Consider the following 14,754-nt stretch of genomic DNA (forward strand, 5'->3'; position numbering starts at 1 on the left):
CTGCCAGGTGTGGTGGTGATGCTGGTAGTGGATGAGGATGTAGTGCATGCAGGTGTGAGTGTAGGCGGAACTGGGAGGGAGGTGGAGGAGGAGGAGGAGGGGGACACAGTGGAGGCACTGGATGTTGGTATGTCTGTATCTGTATGGTGTTTGTGTGAGTGCCTGTGGGATGATTTGTGGTGTGGTGCTTGTGTTTTCCTGTGCCACTATTGTGTGTTGTCCTGTGTACATGTTTGTCTGTATGTGTGCTTAGGATAGGTTGGGGAGGGTGGATCAGGGACAATGGCTGCCATCAGAGAGGAGGCCAGAGCCTGAATTTATCTCTGTTGGGCCGCCAAGCCAGTGTGAATGCCCTCCAGGAATGCTTTTGTCTGTTGAATTTGGGCTGCCAGCCCCTGGATGGCATTCACAATGGTTGACTGCCCTGCAGAGATGGATCGCAGGAGGTCAATAGCCTCCTCACTCAGGGCAGCAGGGCTCACTGGGGCAGGGCCTGAGGTGCCTAGGGCGAAAGAGATGTCCACCCTCCTGGGTGAGTGGGCACGGGCAACTCGTTGAGGGGCTGCTGGGAGGGAGGTGCTGGTACGGGGGTGGCGGCTGTACCTGTAGCTGGGGTGGGCACAGAAGTGTCCGCCACCACCAGGGAGCTCCCATCGGAGGAGGTATCTGTGTCCGAACTGTCCCCTCCAGTCTCCGCCGTGGTGCTCCCCTCATCCTCCGTCCCACTGGTGCCCTAAGCGTCAGTGGGCTCTGCCTCCTGGGTCCTGTGGGATGCAGCTCCCTCCGTCGCCGGTGCATCTGCTCCTCTGCCAGATGATGCACATAATGACAGGATGATAAAACAAAAAGTGGGGGAAGAGACAAAGGATACACTGGGTCAATGTCTGCACAAACACCACCGTTGGCGTACACAGCACACTCACACACAGGTAACAGCCCTACGCACTATGCAATGCACTACCAGTAATAATGCTAGCTACCAGGGCATGTGGAGGGGCACATACCACCAATTGCAGCACACCTGGGACCCACACATCCTGGACCAGTAGTGGATGCCTACAAGCTAGGTACTAGGATTATCACTTCAGAACCTACTCTGCAATGTCAGGCCTGGCCTAAGGGCAACCACAACACACAACCCCCAACCGGGTCCCACCCCACCAGTCATTAGTAGTAATGATGGGAGCTGTACTCACCCCCTTGTGGCTGCTGTGATGCCCTCAAGTGCCCATCCAGCTTCGGATAGGCCACCGCCAGTATGCAGGCCATCGGGGGGGTCAGGGTTCGATGGGCACCACTTCCTCGTTGGGAGGCCATCCCCAGCTGGGCCTCTGCCGTCTTCCGCGCAGAGCGTCTCAGGTCCTTCCACCATTTCTGACAGTGGGTGCTCCCCCTGCCGTAGACCCCAGGGTCCACACGTCCTTGACGATGGCACGCCATATACCCTTCTTTTGATGGACGCTGACCTGCAGAGAAATACACACAGGAAAAGGTATCAGTCAGACCGTCCTGCCTGTTATACTTATGGCCCACCATACCCCTTCACATCGCCATTTGCACACACAGGGCCCAGAACACAATGCTTGGCGGACCAGTACATCTCCCATGTCAATGTTAAGTATCCTGGGTCGGTGCATGCTGCCTTTATCCTGAGGAATAGCAGCATCCCAAATGTGATGGGCCAACTACAGAGGCACAGTGTGTGGCTAATAGGTGAGCCCTGGTTCCCACCCAGTAGATGTTGGTGTATGAGTATGGTGTGGGCCATATGCGATGCCTCAATGTTGTCCTCCAATATTTGCATGTGACTCTGGTTGCCCAAACCTATCATGGCTACTGACCCCTGTGAGGAATGGCAGGACAGGGGCAGAAGAACGTTACAATGAGGCAGATGGGTGAACAAGAAGGATTATCGAACGTACCTTTGGCCTCCTGAAGGGCAGGTTTTGGTGCCTCCATCTTACAGGTGGATCCCTGTGCTACTCACCCAAGAAGTTCTGCCAGATAATCGTGGCATGCTGCATGTTGCACAACCTTGCCATGGTGCCTTTTCTGCAGGAGGATGAGGCTGGAGATGGCTATGTGGCAGCAGCAGACCCTGTGGACAGTGAGGATGAGGAGGCAGAGGATGTGGACAACAGAACTGCAGTGATTCGACAATACTTCCAATGACACACAGGTAAGACAGTGTTACTTCACATTTCATTGTCATTTTTTGGTTTATCTTTGTCACTGGCATGCTGTTATTTCCCACTTTTATACCCACTCACTGTACCCTTTGGCAACTCATTTTGCAGATGTTGGTGCCCCACTATCACTCCTGGTGTGATCACTGCAGCTAACTACAGGTATTTCCTATGTGAACATTACTGTACAGTTCAATTGCAATGTTTGACCCTGGTTAAACAAATACATACTTAAAACTTTGACATATTCCATACCTGTATTTTTTAACAAGGTATTTATTGCGGTGCTAAGAAGAAGAGGGGAAAGTGCATTGGGATGGGGTGATGATGGAGGAAAGTCCAGGGTATTGTTCCAGTCTATTTGTTGCACAGGTGCATTGTCCAAGGGGACATAGGAAGGGGAGAAATGGCAGTTCAAGGTGGACAGGGTGACTGTGTGGGACACAATGGTGACAATCTGGAGAGTCTCATTTCCTGGTGGGGGTCTTGGCAATAGTCTCTGGCTTCTGCCTGGATCGCAGGGAACATTTGCAGGGTGCTTCTCCTTCTGCAGGGGGAGGGGTGCTGGTGGACTGTTGATCCTGTGGCGGGGCCTCCTGTCCACTAGCGGAAGCAAAGGTGGAAGGCAGTTCAGATGTCTGGCTAGTGGCTGGGGCCCAATGTTGTAGGACTGCCTCCCTCATAATGTTGGTAATGTCTGCCAGCACCCCTGCTATGGAGACCAGGGTGGTGTTAATGGCCTGCAAGTCCTCCCTGATCCCCTGGTACTGTCCCTCCTGCAGCCACCTCTTCTCCTGTACATTGGCCAGGATCTGGCCCAGTGTATCCTGGGATTGTTGGTAGGCTACCAGGATCTCAGTGAGGGCCTCCTGGAGAGTCGGTTCCCTGGGCCTGTCCTCCCCCTGGCGCACAGCACTCCTCTCAGTTTCCCTGTTGTCCTGTGCCTCTGTCACCTGAACCGTGTGCCCACTGCCATTGACCCCAGGTCCCTGATTGTCTTGGGTATGAGGTGTGCCCTGGGGTCCCTGCAGTGGTGGACCCTGGGGACAGAGGTATGGGTACGCTGGGTGGGTGCTGTGGTGGTGTTTCCAGATGGGAGGAGGCTCTATCGTGGTGTGTGACTGTGCCTGGGTAACCAACTGTCCAGAGGTTCCTGATGGGCCAGGTTGGTCATCCAGATCCATGCGACCATATTTGCTCTCATCAGTGTGGGCCTGTTCTGTGGGGGGACTGGATGTTGCTGGCACCTCCTCTCCACTGACATTGGCTGGGATACCTGTGGGGATGTAAATGCAGTGTTATTGTTTCTGTGTGTGACATATTGTGCATCGGTGGGTTGCCCTCTTTGGTTGTATTTGCCCTGGTAGCTTTCACTTGTGTACGTTGGTGTATGGCGGGATGATTAGTTCTCCCTAGAGTGCATGCTTTGGTGATGGGTGTCCATGCAGGTCTGTGAGTGGTGTCCATGCATTGGTATGGCATGCAAGGCTTGTGATTGGGATGAGTGTGATGTGATGGTGTGGTGTGTGGGAAGTGGTGGAGTGATGGGAGTGAGGGTGAGTGTGGGGGTTGTATGTGATGGCATGCAGGTAAGGGGGTAGTAGAGGTAGAGAGTTGACTTACCAGAGTCCCATCCTTCTGCTACTCCAGCCAGGCCCTCAGGATGCATGATTGCCAAAACTTGCTCCTCCCATGTTGTTAATTGTGGGGGAGGAGGTTGGGGTCCACTGCCAGTCCTCTGTACAGCGAGCTGGTGTCTTGCTGCAATGGAACGTACCTTCCCCCGTAGGTCATTCCACTTCTCCCTGATGTCATCCCTAGTTCTTGGGTGCTGTCCCACGGTGTTGACCAGTCCACGATCCTCCGCCATGGCTCCATCTTCCTAACAATGGATATCTTCTGCACCTATGCTCCAAATAGCAGTTTCTCTACCCTGATGATTTCCTCCACCATGACCCTTAGCTCCTCCTCTGAGAATCGGGGGTGTCTTTGTGGTGCCATGGGTGTTGTTTGAGTTGTGAGGGTGTGTAGGGTGATGTGTTGGGGAGTTTGATGTGGGATGCGTGGGTGGTGTATAGGTGTAGGTGGTGTGTGGCTCTGGTCTTGACTGTGGTCGTGGTGTCTGTCTTGTGCCAATGGTTTGTATTCGTAAGGGGTTGTGGGTAGTATGGGTGTGTGTTTTATAGTGTTGTGAGTGTGTGGGTGTGGTGTGTGTATGGGTGTCAGATGTGTGTTATTCAAATTGACCAATTAAATGTTGTTTTGTAAGTGTGTGTGTATTTTGAGCGTGGCGGTACGTACCGCCAATGGTTTACCGCCATTAAGTGTCTGCCGTCGTGATTCATGGGTCACAATGTGGTGGGCGTTGTTCTGTTGGCGTAACGGTGTGGGTTTGGATACCATCAGTATATCACTGACCTTTGCTGTGGCGGACTTGTGTCTGTGGCTGAATAGTGACGTATTGGTGTGTGTGTGTCATAATATGGTGAACAGATATCCGCCACCACAGCGGTGTGTTGGCTGCAGTCAGTGTGGGGAGGGGTAAGTGGGATTTACCGCCAGGGGCGTAGTGAGGGCCTCAGTGTTAAAGGTGATCCCATCACTATAGTAGTGTTCTTCTGGACTGCAAATGCTGCTGTAGCCAGGGCTTGTTCAAATGGATAGTGACCTTTCATGACAGGATCTAGTAGCCCACTGTAGTAGGCAATTGGCTTATGTCCCATAGATGTCTTTTGAGTCAGTACTGCAGTCATCATCATTCCGTTACAATGACAAAAGCGGTAGAATTGTTTGTTGTAGTTGGGTGTACATCACACTGGAGCATTCATGAACACTTTTTTGAGCTCCAGGCACGCTGTCTCTCCATCATCTGTCCAATGTATTTTATTTGCAGTTGTGTGGGACTCCTTCAATACAGTGAGAAGTGGTGCTGTCAACATAGCATAGTCAAATACCCACTGCCTCACGTAATTACAGAGTCCTAAGAATTGCTGCATATGTTTGGTAATAGTGGGCTTGGGCACCTTTCTCCCGTCTTTAGATATTAGTTGTCCCAAATAGTGGACCTCTGTCTGCACATACTGGAATTTATTTTTGTATCTGTTGTCTGCAAGTGTGCAGAGGAGGCCAATGGTGTTGTCTCTACATATGTCTTCAGTGGCGCTGCAAACCAGAATGTCAGCCACACATTGTAAAAGCGCACTCTTGCATTGTATGTTCGGTAAGTCCTTTTATAACTGTTCCATTAAAAATGCTCGGGGACTCGCAAAAGCCTTGGGGGAGCCTACTGTGGCAGTATTGTGTATTTTTAAATGTGAACCCGGTCAAATATTGGCTTTTGGATGTAATGGAATGCTGAAAAACATATTTTTCAAATCTATTACAAAGAAGAAAGTGGTATCTTTGCGGATATTTGCCAGTACAACTGATGGATTGGGTACTACTGGAAATTCTAGAATGACTATATCGTTCAGAGAGTGCAAATCCTGGATCATTCTCCTCATTCCTCCCTTGGCCTTTCTTGTCGGAAAAATCGGCGTATTACATGGTGTGATTGTACATATAGCACTCTCTGCTCAAGTAGCGCCTGAATTGTAGGTAAGATTCCTTCTTCGGCTTCTTTGGACAAGGGGTACTGACATATCCTGGGCAATAAAGCTCCAGGTTTCAATGTAATTCTCACAGGCTCAGCTCCTTTAATCAGTCCCATGTCATGTGTCCCCTTCGTCCACAGCCTTTCTAGTACTTTTGACAAATCTCTCTCCCCAATTGTAGTGTCTTGTGCATGTTTTGGCACTGTCCTATATTGCAACTGCATTCTAATGGAGATATCCATCTCAAACATGACTGTTCCAATCAAAGGGTGTTCATTAAACAATTGCTCATCTGAGTCATCCCTTAATTTGACCCAGGGGTCTGTGAACACTATTGATGCCCACATTTCCTGCCTCATGTCAAATGCGATAAGCACCGCATACGTTGGTCGTATTTCGAGAACTGATGTGTCCAGTAACATCTCTCACTCTGTTATTGGGTCCACGGGTACGCAAGGTCCAAACAATAGTTCTTTTGGTAACTGCACTATCTACCCTTACAACACTGGTGTGTGTGCTATCAGAGCATATATGCCACGCAAAAAAGCCTCTGTATCAACTGGTACTGCTCTGACCTGCTGTCTTGATTCCTCATGAGCTATGAGGGACAGTACCCTGCCTGGCGTGACACCAGGTGTATAATACACCATTGATCCATCTTCCATGAACGAGATGGTCATATTCAATTTGATCATTAGGGGCCAGATGTAGCAAGGCATTAGCTCCTCGCAAACGGCGAAAAACGCTGTTTGCGAGGCGCTAATGCCTGCACGCGATGCAGAAACACATTTTGCGAGTTGGAACCGACTCGCAAAATGCATTTCCGACTCGCAAATAGGAAGGGGCGTTCCCTTCCTATTTGCGACTCGCACCGCGATGTAAGTTGATTTGCGACCGCGAAAGCGGTCGCAAATCAACTCGCAGTTACCATCCACTTGAAGTGGATGGTAACTCATTCACAAACGGGAAGGGGTCCCCATGGGACCCCTTCCCCTTTGTGAATGATCACAAAATTATTTTTTCAGAGCAGGCAGTGGTCCTATGGACCACTGCCTACTCTGAAAAAAAACTAAACAAAAGGTTTCAGTATTTTTTCTATGTGCAGCTCGTTTTCCTTTAAGGAAAACGGGCTGCAGATAGAAAAAAAAACCTGCTTTATTTAAAAGCAGTCACGGACATGGTGGTCTGCTGTCTCCAGCAGGCCACCATCCCCGTGAGTGCCCAGACTCGCTGTGGGGTCGCAAACTGCGACCCACCTCATTAATATTAATGAGGTGGGTTTTTGCGACCCCATAGCGAGTCGCAGAAGGTGTCTGAGACACCTTTCTGCATAGCAAATTGCAAGTCGCAATTTGCTGTCTACCTACATCTGGCCCTAGCTCTCTCCCAAGAAGGTTGACCAGTGACTCTGGGGAATATAACAATGGCCCGTCAATTTGTGTGTCACCCACAGTCATGTTTACTGATCTCATGAAAGGAACCCGTCTGAAAGACCCAGAAAACCCTTGTGTGTCCATTGAGTTGCACAAAAGTGGTAGTGTTTCTTCATTTATGCAAGATTTGATGACCCCAGTCTCGATTAAAAACTTCTGACTTATGGGTTACCAATAGTATTGGACACATGGTTGTTACCTGTGAGCTTTTTCACTGGACATAGTTAGGTGTCAGTGTTCCACTGGAAACTTGGGGGGGTGTGTGAAAGGGGCTACCTTCTTGCATCAATACACCTACTTGATCCTGCGCTTGTCTTCCCATGGTGTTGCTGCCACCCTGGGGCCCATTATGTGGCAGTGGCCCCTGTGGTACCACCCACTGAGCTTGAGGGGTCTGAGGGTATTTTTATCTCACATATTGTTGTGGTCCTCACTGCATCTGAGGTGGCCTCGTCGCCTGTCTTTGCAAGGTAGGCCATCCTTGCATGCGTTCATCGATTCTCTTGGTCCTGCATTCTCTTGCAAAATGACCCACCTTGCCGCAATAATAACACTTTTGTCCCACTCAGTATCCTCCTTGTCTTCTCCCCTGCACTGTTCCTTGCTCTCTTGACGGACCACCTTGTCTCCTTCCCATATCATTTGCTAACTGCCCTCCTGGTGCCTGTTCTTGCACTGGCGTTGTGACTGTTGCTGGTGGTGCTGTCACAGGTGCCCCTTCCGTGCTCGGTTTCTTAAGCTTCTGTTGCATCAACTTAGCTGTGGCCCTCTATACCTGCTATGTCCTCTCTTTATTCTTTTCTTGCTTTCGTTTAAAATAATGTATTATGTGAGCCTGTATTTCTGGCCATGGTTTAGCCTCAATTCCCACTACCCCTTCCAAATTTGACTGTATTTTGGTGGGAAGACCACTCTTCAACACATTGTAAAATAAAAATGCATTTCCTCCTGTATTTTCCCAATTACATCCTACCTTTTGTACCCATTGTTTTTTCATTATCATGATAAACTCTGCAATGTCCTCTGTGTGCTTAATGCTTTCTGCCATAATAGCTCCAATGTCTGGTCCGTCCGGGTATGTCCGCTGAAGCACATCCCAAACCTGCTGCGAGACATTGTTAAAGGAAGACCTGTCAAACTGCGTGTTTGTCAATGTGACTTGAGGTATACCTGTTTTCGCAAATATGGTATTAACCTCATCTCCCACTAGAGAACTCAGCAAACTTTTAACGTTGCCAAGGGCGAGGTTAACTCCAGCAGTGTGTTTTTCAAAACATCCTATCCATTTTCCTGCACCTTCAGACATCAGAGGCAGTGCTCTCTTTAAATTATCTTTGTCCATCTGTGGCCAGGGAACTTATGTTGGTACTTGCTCTCCCTGAAAAATGAGGGGCAGTTGAGTGATGGGCGGGAGACCTGTTGACCTACGGCTTAACCTTGGGTCTGATCTGTTACTTCATATTACTTTAGTCGGTTTGTCTTTGGCATATATCTTCTAGACTGCAAGACATTCCGGCATGTATGGATAGTTCCAGCCTGGGTCACCCTGTCCCTGTGGTATACAGTTTTTCTGCATGGCTAAGTCATAGGTTCGGAAAGATCCCTCCCGGGGCCACAGTTTTCTCCCGTCTCTTTCAGTCCATGTTGCCAGTCCGTTTGAAAATGGTTGACAATAATAACTACCCTCTTCTCATTCTATTGTTTCTATGGGTGTCAGACTCAATTTGGTTGTTTTTAAAATTGACCTTCTCTTTTTCTCTACTGGGTCTCTTGCTGTCACTTGTAGCCTTCGTATAGGGTGTGGTTGAAAATTATACAGGTTTCTGTCATTTCATTGTGCATCCTCATTCATATCAGACCCTTCGTTCCAGTCCTCGTCTTCCGCTTCTGCCCCTGCTCCCCTTTCCATCTCATCTAGGTGTTCATCATATTGTGATCTCTCTACCTCTTCTTCCCAAACCCTTTCTTCCAGCATCCAATCTCTTTCTTCCAGCATCCAATCCCCAGCTGCTTTTCTTGCGATTCCACAAATGTTTCCGCAGATGTGTCTCCCAAGCTTAGAATGACCTGCCTAGTAGTCCATTGCCCTTGTAGAGGGTCATGGCTCCTGCATTTTCTGCCTGTTCTCTAGTGGGCTGCAACTTAGGTGTTGCCCTGTCTCTTCTCTTCTGTTCTGTTCATGGCCCGCCAGAGGAGCTGTTGGGATGGGACCGGGTGTTCCCCCAGCCCCCTTCATATCTGCCCCGTCCTCCTTGGGTTCAACCCATACTGGATCCTGATATCCTGCAGCTGGCAGAATAGGGTAGAGACCACACAGTGGGGGTTCCTCTAGAGCCTTTTCTGGGGGTTTCTCTTGTGCCTGTGTCGCTGCCTCTTCAGGCATTTGTCTTTGTATCACAGAAGACCTGCCACAATGACAGAATGGCTTCCTTCTTCTTTCTCTTTTTCTTCTGATATTTAGATCTAATGTAAGTCAGTGTATGTTCAACTATGTCTTCGTCAAATGTCCCTTTCTTTGGCCATGACTGGGCATGGTCTTTAGCATCTCTGTGCCATTGCTTACAATATTTCTGTACTTTCTTTTTGTCTGACGGGAAACCTTTTATTATATGTTCCAGGGGAGCATCCATGGTTTCCCCCAGGACACAAGCTTCCTCTATGTACCTCTTATTACTGTCCACTCTTTGTGTCCCTCACCAGTGTGTATGTGCCTTTGTCAATTTCGCTAACCTACAGCAGTGATTTGGGTGGAAAAGTATTCTTATGCTGTGTTACCTGACTTAGGGGGTCATTCTGACCCTGGCGGTCAGTGTTAAAGCGGCGGCCAACCCGCCAACAGGCTGGCGGTCAAAAAAATGGAATTCTGACCCTGGCGGGAACCGCCAACACAGGCCGCCGCATTAACACTCCTACCGCCACGGCGGCACAAACAAACAGCGTGGCGGTCACCGCCAACAGGCAGGCGGCAGACAATGTACCGCCCACCCTATCACGACTCACCAATCCGCCACCTTTTCCGGGGCGGGAGCCCCGCCGATAAAAACACGGCGGAAACAGACATTTTCAATGGAAAACGCTTACCTCGACACACTCCACGCGGAATCGGGACAGCATGGAACCGGAACTCCACATCCTCCCAGCCATTGCCTTCCTGCTCTTCTTCCAGGATCACGAACCTCGCCGCAGATGACAACGGTGAGTACTGCACCTACGACACAGAGGAGGGGGGAGGAGGAAAGGTTACGGGCACACACATACGCCACACACCCACCCCCACCCTCACCCCCACCGAAATACCTACACACCAATGCAGATAAAAAAGTCAGAGTGACACCCCCAAACCCCCCCCAAAAAAAAGCAAAGACAAAAGCCAATGATTGTAAAAGTAGAACTATATTATTGCAACAATAAAGTATAGCGATCTTAGCAATATATAAAGAATTATTACACATCTAGAACTATATCCATACAAGTAGCAAAAGTCCGGCACAGTTTTTCAAAGTCCAAATGTCCGTGGGCCAATGTGCAGCAACACATGGGCCAAGCCCACACACGAGATCGAGTCCATTGGAGAGAACACTGCTGGGGCATCACAAAAATAAAAAAACAGGCACCTCAGGGGGAAGGGAAGGGGGGGCACCTCAGCCACATGAGTCCACGGCGCCAGATCCACTAAGGGCCTCCATGCCCACTGTGCCATCCTGGGGAGTGCAAAGCCACAGTCTCACAAGTCTCTACAGTGGGTGGCTTGCCCACTGTGCCATCCTGGGGAGTGCAAAGCCACAGTCTCACAAGTCCCTACAGTGGGTGGCTTGCCCACTGTGCCATCCTGGGGAGTGCAAAGCCACAGTCTCACAAGTCTCTACAGTGGGAGGCTTGCCCACTGTGCCATCCTGGGGAGTGCAAAGCCACAGTCTCACAAGTCTCAACAGTGGGTGGCTTGCCCACTGTGCCATCCTGGGGAGTGCAAAGCCACAGTCTCACAAGTCCCTACAGTGGGTGGCTTGCCCACTGTGCCATCCTGGGGAGTGCAAAGCCACAGTCTCACAAGTCTCTACAGTGGGTGGCTTGCCCACTGTTAGATCCTGGGGAGTGCAAAGCCACAGTCCATCAGGTGGATTACAGAGTCCACTGGTCATGGAGGAGGCATGGTGGGCAGAGTGCCTCGTGAAGCCCTGCCCGACACAGAACCGGGACTGCCAATGGGCCAGCGGTGCTTGACAGGAGGGCCCAGCGGAGCGGTGCTTGACAGGAAGGGCCCAGCGGAGCGGTGCTTGAGACGGCGGTGCCCAGCGGAGCGGTGCTTGACAGGAAGGGCCCAGCGGAGCGGTGCTTGACAGGAAGGGCCCAGCGGAGCGGTGCTTGAGACGGCGGTGCCCAGCGGAACGGTGCTTGACAGGAAGGGCCCAGCGGAGCGGTGCTTGACAGGAAGGGCCCAGCGGAGCGGTGCTTGAGACGGCGGTGCCCAGCGGAGCGGTGCTTGACAGGAAGGGCCCAGCGGAGCGGTGCTTGAGACGGCGGTGCCCAGCGGAGCGGTGCTTGACAGGAAGGGCCCAGCGGAGCGGTGCTTGACAGGAAGGGCCCAGCGGAGCGGTGCTTGAGACGGCGGTGCCCAGCGGAGCGGTGCTTGACAGGAAGGGCCCAGCGGAGCGGTGCTTGACAGGAAGGGCCCAGCGGAGCGGTGCTTGACAGGAAGGGCCCAGCGGAGCGGTGTTTGACAGGAAGGGCCCAGCGGAGCGGTGCTTGAGACGGCGGTGCCCAGCGGAGCGGTGCTTGACAGGCCGGCCCCTGTTCAGCGGTGCTTCTCACGGCGGGGCCCTGTTCAGCGGTGCTTCTCACGGCGGGGCCCTGTTCAGCGGTGCTTCTCACGGCGGGGCCCTGTTCAGCGGTGCCTGTCTTGTGTTTCGAGTGAACCACACCTGGCCAATACTTGCCGCTCAGTCAGCATCGGACCTTACCGTTGCGGGGCCCTCCTGTGATGGAGTCCTGGGGCCCTGGGTCTCCTCCGATACCCCCGGAATGGGGCTGGTGGGGCCCTCCTGGCCAGGTCGGCTGCTCCCTGCCTTTAGCTCTTTGCTGCCCTTGCCCTCCTTGGCAGACTGTCCGTGGCCCTTGGCTCCCTTACCCGATGTGGCAGGTGACAGTGCAAGGCTACCCTCCTTGGGGGCAGGCGTATCAGGCCTGTCGCGCCTGCCCTTCAGTTTTTTGCTCCTCTTCCCGGGGGGGGGGGCTGGCTGTGCCTTTGCTGCTGGACGATGTCCCAGCCCAAGGAAAGGCCGGACTCCAAAAACCAGGCACGACGTTCTTGGGAGTTGCTGGGCTGGTGGTGGCTGAGGTGTTTGTGGAACTCTTACGGGATGGAGGGGGTGGGTCAGGTGAGGAAAAGAGGTCCAGTTTAGAGAGGAAATTTTTTTTGGGAGCCATGGGAAGGGTAGCTGGAGTGGGTATGGAAGTGGAGGAAGAGGATGTGGTTGTAGGAGAGTCAAGTGTGCTGTCTTTGGGTGCAGGTGCTTGGGCTGGAGGCTGACGTGAGGTGGATGGCTGTTGGTTGGGTGCCTGCCTGCGTTTGTGTGGTTTGGAAGCGGGGATGACAGACACACTGGGAGAGGACACAGGGGACGTGTACATGGCAGTGGGGGTGGTGACTGCACGTGTGTGGACTGGTCTGGAGGGTGTGCTGGTGATGGGTGTAATGGCAGATGGTGGAGTGCTTGCAGGTGTGAGTGGAGACGTCACAGGGAGGGAGGAGGGAGACGAGGAGGTGGGGGACACAGAGGAGGTAGTGACTGTTGGCATGTCTGCATCTGTATGTTGCTTGGGTGAATGCTTGTGTGTTCTGTGGTGCTTATGTCTGGATGAGCTTCCCTTGGGTGTTGAGGTGTGTGCAGGCTGGTCTGTAGGTGTGGATGGGATAGGCAGAGGAACAGAGGAGTGGGAGTGGGTGGAGGGAGTTAGAAGAGGGAGGCTGGAGACAGGGACAATCGCTGCCGTCAGTGCTGAGGCCAGAGCGTTGAACGATCGCTGCTGGGCAGCCTGACCCGAATGAAGGCCCTCCAGGTATGCATTGCTTTGATGCACCTCCCTCTCCACACCATGGATGGCATTCAAAAGGGTAGACTGCCCAACAATGATGGTCCTCAGGAGGTCAATGACCTCCTCACTGAGGGCAGCAGGGGTGACTGGGGCAGGGCCTGAGGTGCCTGGGGCAAAGGAGATGGCCGGCTTCCTGGCCGTGCGGGCACAGGCCGAAGGCCGAGGGGCTGCTGGGAGGGCAGAGCTGGTGCGCTGGGTGGCGGCTGTACCTGTAGGATCGGTGGGCACGGATGTTGCCGCCACCGCAAGGGAGCTCCCATCCGAGGACGTGTCGGTGTCACTGACGTCTGCACGGGTCCCCGTGGTGGAGCCCCCCTTGCCCTCCGTCTCACTGGTCATGTCGGAGTCCGTTGCATGACCCTCCGGGGCCATGTGAGATGCAGCTCCCTCTTGCGCCGATGCCACTTCTCCTCCGCCTGATGATGCTAATGCACACATTCACAGAAAAACAAAGAAAATGGGGGGGGGTGGAAAACATAAAGACAAGTTGAGTGCATGCATTGGGGACACCGTTGGGGGAGAGGACAGACACAGAAGCCCCCTGCACTACGCTGCGCACTTGGGGTACACTACTCATTCACTGGGACATGCCCTACAAGCCTATGGGCGACAACTGCCAACACAGAATACACAGGTCCATGAATCGCGTTACTAGGCACCCTACAGAGGTGGGAGGCGGGGGCACAGGACCATACCTCACGGACAGGCCTATCCTACAGAAATCGCCCTGGCCTAGGGATACCCACAGCCCTCCTCCCCCACCCAGGCACCTCCACTGCGCGCAAAATAGCTGAATGTGCTGGTACTCACCCCCTTGTGTCTGCTGTGATGTCCTCAAGCGCCCATCTAAATCGGGGTAGGCCACCGCCAGGATCCGGGACATCAGGGGGGTCAAGGTACGACTGGCACCCCTCCTAGGTTGGGAGGCCATCCCCAGCAGAGCCTCTGCGGTCTTCCTGCTCCCGCGGCAGATGTCCTCCCACCTCTTGCGGCAGTGGGTGCCCCGTCTATTGTGGACCCCCAGGGCCCGGACATCCTTGGCGATGGCACACCAAATGTCGATCTTCTGATGGGTGCTGACCTATGTGACATGTACAGGGGGGGAAGAGAAACATCATCACTTTTCTGCATGCTCGATGTGAGTGGCCCCCCCTCCCCAAACTTGCCATGTGGCACATGCTCTCATCTGTCGTGCCATGCATTCGTCATTCGCTGCCCTCCCCTCCATCGTACATCCTCCCCACTCATCACAGGCATAGCCCACTATGCATTGCCCCCCGTGTACTCACCTTTTGGTCTGGATGGCCGTAGAGTAGCGCATACTGGGGGAGGACCCCGTCCACGAGCTTCTCCAACTCTTCGGAACTGAAGGCGGGGGCCCTTTCCCCAGTCGCAGCAGCCATTGTCACTTCCAGACCGAGGTCACAGCAGCACTTGCAGTATAGGTCC

This window comes from Pleurodeles waltl, chromosome 7 (genome assembly GCF_031143425.1).
Source record: "Pleurodeles waltl isolate 20211129_DDA chromosome 7, aPleWal1.hap1.20221129, whole genome shotgun sequence".
Lineage (NCBI taxonomy): Eukaryota > Metazoa > Chordata > Amphibia > Caudata > Salamandridae > Pleurodeles > Pleurodeles waltl.